Below are 6,379 nucleotides of genomic sequence, written 5' to 3'. Positions count from 1 at the left end.
TGCAAAAGAAAGAAAGAAGCAGAAAGGTAAGGAGGAGCCCAGCAATGAGCACTGATGGATTTCCACCTGCCATGGCAAGGAAAGTCTGCCCCAGAAGTAACAAATTCACTGAAAGCAGCCCCAAAAGCATCTCTTTGGTGGCAGCCCTGCAGCCTCGGACCAGGGCAATGTGTGAGTGCCCCAAAGAGGCCAGGGGAGGGATGCAGGGACATGGGACAGTTTGCTCCTGACCTGCATGAAACACCCTGACACTGCTGAGTCTGGCACTGCTTCCACAGCCAGGCACAAAGAAGAAAACAAAATACAGAAGGGAAGATCTGCAGCCAAAAAACGGGAAGTTCTCTGACAGCATCTCTCACCCGATGTTTTGATGGGTATTTAGTCTTGGCCAAACCTTTAATCCCTCAGACACTGCCTGAGTGGGTTTTTTCCCCACTTACTGAAAAAAAAAAATCACTTTGGGTTGCAAGTCAGCAAGAGCTGCTCATGCACTTAGGTCAAAATGGCCTAAAAGTGTCGGAAAATTCATTTTTTGAAGCAACCAGAACAAAACCTTCTCAATACTTTGATTTGGAAAAAGGGCATTTTGTTTGGAACTGCAATAACAGGGTAAATGCATCCAGGAAAGCAACAGAATCTTTCATTTTGATGAGGAACAAACACAATTCTTTGAGGCCAATTCCTTCAACTTGGGCAAGGGATAAAAGAAAAACTTTGTTTTAGGTGGCCTCCCCCCATACCCATCACTCTCCAGTTTCCTCCAGTTAAAGCCATGAAACAAATTAGAGATTTCTCACTCAGCTGCAGTCTTTAGCCAGAAGAGCAATTTCCAAGCTGCCCTCAGCCCAGCTGTCTCACAGTCTGGCTATCTAACAAGCCACACTGACTCTCAGTGTATTTTTCCTAAAGCAAATTCCTAATGATGGTTATGAAAACCTCCTTATGGTTTCCCAGCTGATGCAAAAGTAACACGCAGTAAGAGGCCCCGAGTCACACATGAACATTTCTAAAAGCAGCCTCTGATTTTTGGGGACTGTGTGTGGGTCATGGAATGCCCTGAGCTGGGAGGGACCCACAGGATCAGGGAGTCCAGCCCCAGACCCTGCACAGACACCCCAAAAACCCCACCCTGAGCATCCCTGAGAGCTGCTGGAGCTCCAGCAGGGTGGGGAATGTGCCATTCCCTGGGGAGCCTGGGCAGGGAAGAAGAAGAATCTTTCTTTCCCTGAGCTCCATGCCAAGCCCTGGCACAGCTCCAGCATTCCCTGAGCCCTGGACCAGAGCAGAGCTCAGCCCCTGCCCCTCTGCAGACCCTCAGCCCCCGAGGAGTCTCCCCTCAGTCTCCTCTGCTCCAGCTGAACGAGCCAAGTGCCCTCAGCTGCTCCTCAGAGCTTCCCCAGCTCCGTGTCCCTCCTTTGGACACTCTCCAGCACCTTTGGATCCTTCTGGTCTTGTGTGGCCACCACAGTGCAGAGCAGAGTGGGACAATTCCCTCCCGTGCCTGTGACCTCAGGGGCTCTCCAGGGTCTGAGAACGGAACACCTTCACCTCCAAACCCTGCTTCACACCTGGCCAAGCTTCAACGAGCTCACCAAGCAAGTGTTGACAACTCCTGCGTCACCAGCTCTGCCTCGTTTGCTTTCTGATGGCTCTCACCCAAAGAGTGAGGGAAGGAAAATAAAATCCCTTTTTGTCTTCAACTTCTGAAGCCTGGCAGAAAGTGGCAAGTGATAGAAGAGCTGAAGGAATCCAGCTCTGCTGTAGTTTAGAGAAAAAGGGTAACAAAGACATTTTTGATTCGCAGGATTGCTCCTCCAGGAGCTGCTCAGGCAGGGTGGAGATTTGTGCCCCTGCATCCACTCAGGCAGTAATTTATCAGGGACACCTTTCCCCCTGGCACAGGGCAGTCCCCTGCAGCCTCTCCTTCAGAATTGTCTGTAACAGAGGCACTTCCTGGCCATGGCAATGTCAGCTTGATGTAGCACCACTGATTCCTGAGTGTGGCTTGTGCTTTCCTCCGGTGCAAATGGGAGAGACTCCAGCATCTATTTCTGCTTCCCGTGGTACCCCCCTGTGAAGATCAATCCTGCCTGAGCACAAGGGAGAGCTGCTTGAATTGATTGGGGCGGACAGCGTGCTCCTCTCTGTGAACAGTGCCACAGCTCTGGCATCTGCAAAGGTTCCGTGTGACGCAGGAAACCTGAGTCAGGGCACAAAGACCTGATGGAGGAGGGCAGGGATGAGGAGCAGGACATGTCTGCAGACAGCACAGCCCCACGGTGTCCTGGGCTGGTCTCCTCCAGAGAAGGAGGGAGTGTGATGTGGTTTGACGTGAGCAGCAACAATGCAGCCTCCCCCCGTCTTAGAACAGCAAGTTTCCAGCTCATCACCTGCTCTCAACAGAGCCAACGAATTGCCAAATAGATTTAATTTCAGCCTGGTCTCCCATCAAACCAAGTTTAAGTGATCTGTGTGTGTGCACACTCGCGTGTGCATTTATATCCCTTCCCTTTTCCCCTATTCCCTGTAATTTTGAACTCACTGGCCAACTCAGCTCTAATGTGACAGAGGCAGAGGTCTCAAAAAGGCCACATCCCAAGAGAAATGGCAAAAATACATATTTGATCAGGATTGGCAGACACTGTAATGAAGGGAAAAATCTAAATGCCATCTCAAACCTTAGTGCACACCTCCCCAGGAGGGACTGAGCCAGAGAGATCCTTGCAGCAGCTTTTCCCTGAGCCTCGGCTGCACAGAATGCTTCAAGTTCTCCTTTGGATTTCCCTCCCAAGCTGCTTCTTTCCCAGCACCCAGATGTCTCCAGAGCTGCCAGGGAAAACTGCTCATCAGGTGAGGTGATTGTGGCCCCCCCAGTCCCAAAAAGGCATCTTTAACCTTGAGAGAAACACAGATTTTGTGACTGTCTCCTTCGAAGATTCGGTGCCTCCTAACATGAACGTGCCCTTTTATCAACACACATAAATTTGGATCGACTTCTATTAATACCTGAGCCCCAGATCACAGATCTGCAGTAGAACTGAGTTTCTGCTGCTCTCAGCCTCACCTCATCACCACCTCTGGCCCTATGGGCAGAGCAGCCCCCCTGTGCCAGACACAACTGCCTCAACCTCAGCTCTGGAATTCAGCAGGAATTCAGCAGGAATTCTCCTGGCCCTCCCCTGTGCCAGGACTCGATTATTTCCTGCACAGGGAAAAGCAGCTCAGTGCTCAGCTGTCAGAGCAGTGGAGGTGCCTTGAACCCCCTGTTCTCCTGCTGGGGCTCCTGGGGAAGGAGAAAACCAGAAATGCTCTGCTGAAGGTCACCAGCCACAAAACACCTCAGACAGAGGGGCAGAGCACATAACCCAACACTGATGGCACTTCGAGGTTCAGATCTCTGTGCTGGGAGCGTCTGTGGACACAGCCAATACAGGGTAATAGAATTTTACATCCAAATGAATCGTTCCAAGGGACAAAATGCCCTGAACGAGCCTGTCCGTGGCCTTGCTCCTGTCCTGAGGAGCAGGGACAGGCATTTCCCGTGATGTGCAGAGAATGTAATTAAAGAGGAGAAGCCCTGGGTGTTGCAGGCTGAACCCTGTGTGTTTGCAGTTTGTTCTTGGGGCTGCTGCCAGGAGCTGGGGCACCCCAGCTCTCACCCTTGCTCTGCCCCTGGAGAATTTATTCTTCCTCCCAGTGCCCTTCTTAAAACAAGGATCCTGACACTGCCTTGGTCTGGGAGCTCACAAAGAGGAGCAGTGCATCACAGAGACTTATTGCTCCAGCTGAGCCTTGCCCTGCCCTCCTCGCTGAATGTCTGAGCATCTCCCGGACCTGCACCCAGCAGGGACTCACACCTGGCATCTGCAGCTCCTCTGAGACCCCCAAAAGGGAAGATGAGGCACTCGGTGCTGTGTTTTGTCTTGGCAGGGCGTTTCAAGTCCGGGCTCTGTTCCTAGGAGAGGGGCTCCCTGCCTGTGTTGGTTTTTTTTTTTTTTTAGCCACCTACAGTGTCTGTCTGTGCAAGGGGAGGGAGGGAGAGAAGCTGCTCGGAAACCAGGCAACAGGCAGCCATTTCCAGCGTGGGGTCATCCTGACCTGACATCGAGAGGCAAAAGATGCTTGGGAGAGGAGGTTTTCCAACCCCAAGGGTACCAGGCTTGGGAAAGCTTGGTCAGGGCTGAGCCTTGGTCCAGTAAAATCCACTGGGACCTTTATTTTCCCACTCCTTCCCCCTCCTGAGATCTGGGAGAGAGGGGGGGAATTAAAAACCACGGGAATTTTTCCTTTCCTCTGCTGCCAGTGCCCTCTTTGTGCTGGTGGCAGGGGAGGACAGGGAGCATCCCAGGAGTCACAGCCCGCTGGAGGTTCCACCTCTCGTTCCTGCTGCTCACAGGGATTCTGTGAACTCCAAGGCAGGAGAGGAGGGCAGGGCCCCCCTCCCTGCACCTCACACATCTGTTTTCTTCAATCCAGCTGTGCAGGACACTCAGAGCAATGGAGGTGTCTGGAGCGTGGTCAGACCTGTGCCTCCCACAGGCAGGAGAAAAGGAAAACGTGGAACATTCTCCTCAAAAAAACACCAAAAACCCTGGGACTTTTAAATCGTTTTTCCAAAGAAATAATTTCTCTCTTTTCTTTGCAAAAAAAGTACCATGAAAGGACAAGTTTTTAATTTCAGGAACGTTTGATTCTAGGATCCTCCTGAAAGCTTCAAACAAAAGCTGAGAGGGTGGTCTGGGCACTACTTTTCAATACTTTAAAATGAGAATTCCCACCATCCTTCGTTCCCCTTGTCATAAAAGATTTATTTCATGGTCCATTTGGAAAGCACTGCTTTTTAGTTTTGTTGTTCTTTCTTTCAGACTCAGAACAAACCCCACCTTTCTATAACTCCAATATTTCCTCTCCTGTGCTGAGGCACCTTCTGGCCAACACCAGGCATGGGTGAAGCCCCAGGGCAGCAGTGAACGTGGTAATTCTCCAAGGATTTTGTTTAGAGTTTTATAGCATTACACACCAGCCTTATTGGATTTAAATGGCTTAAATTAACTGGGTTATTTAATGGATTGTCCAGATTAGGGAGGAATCTGTGAAGGCTGTTACTTCAAGAAGAGCAGCTGCATGGGAAGAGAAGATCTCCAGGTACCATTAATATCCTGGAGGCTCACAAGTCCTGACAGGCCACTCCTGTCCTCTATTGACATTCTCTCATATGCATTTAGCCAGGTTTGTGTTTAGTTTTATAATCTCCTGAAAGTTTAATTGTTGCTTTATTCATCCATGACCTTTCCTTCTCATCTGGAGACATATTATTGCTAATCTACAAATTTTAAGAACCAGATTTATTTGCAAAACCAATTATTCTGCTATGCAAATCTCTTCTCTTCCTGCAGCCTGCCTGAACAGGGCTTTTTACCTCCACCATAATATATAGACACTATTCAAATATTTAAATGTAAAATTTATCTATATTTCTTTTCAAGCATGCCCAGGTTCCATGTGGTGCAAAGTTAATTAAAAATCTTTAGAATCAAAAGCAGACCCCCTGACCTTGATTCAGACCTGACAGATTTTAACCTCCAGAGTCCTCACTCAAGCAGGGGGACCTGGAAGGAGCAGCAAAGTGGAAATCCCTGGGCTGTCAGTGAAGTTCCAAACACACCCAGCACCTTGGGGTCACCCCAGTGCAGTCCCCAACACACACAGAGCTGCAGGGGCTGGCCAGGAAAATGCTCAGAACAGGGGTTTTGGTGCAGATTTTTACCCCAAAACATTCCCCAGTGTCACTCCCCACGTGTCCCCAGGATTTCCAATCCTGGCACAGTGTGGGGCTCAGCTCACAGAGCCCTGGGACAGCCTGGGTGGAAGGGACTGGAAATTTCTTCCTGTTCCTCCCCTTGCCATGGGCAGGGACAGCCAAGTCCAACCTGGCCCTGAGCACCTGCAGGGGTGGGGATGCTGTGGGATCCAGGAATTTAATCTCTCTTCCCAAATAATCAGTGGCTATAATGCTTAATATTAGTCATTCATTTTAAAGTATTGAAAAGTTGTGTCCAAACCACTCGAATTTTGTTTGGGGATTTCAGAAAGATCCTAAAATCAAATGTTGCTGAAATTAAATACTTGTCCTTTCATTGGAATTTTTTGCAAAGAAAATCAAGAAATTATTTCTTTGAAAAAGCAATTTAAAAGTCCCAGTGACTTTTTGAGGAGAATGTTCTATGTTTTCCTCTTCTCCTCCACTCTGCTAACAGAGACTCAGCTTTAGCTGTCCCGTGCCTCAGTTTCCCCACCTTCATCACTGCCAGGAGCACTGCCTGTTTCTGTTCACTCAGGATCTGAAGTGCCAAAAACTGCCCAAACTCACAGTCACTGT

This window comes from Sturnus vulgaris, chromosome 26 (assembly GCF_052056855.1).
Source record: "Sturnus vulgaris isolate bStuVul1 chromosome 26, bStuVul1.hap1, whole genome shotgun sequence".
Taxonomy (NCBI): domain Eukaryota; kingdom Metazoa; phylum Chordata; class Aves; order Passeriformes; family Sturnidae; genus Sturnus; species Sturnus vulgaris.
This window is presented reverse-complemented; position numbering follows the sequence as displayed.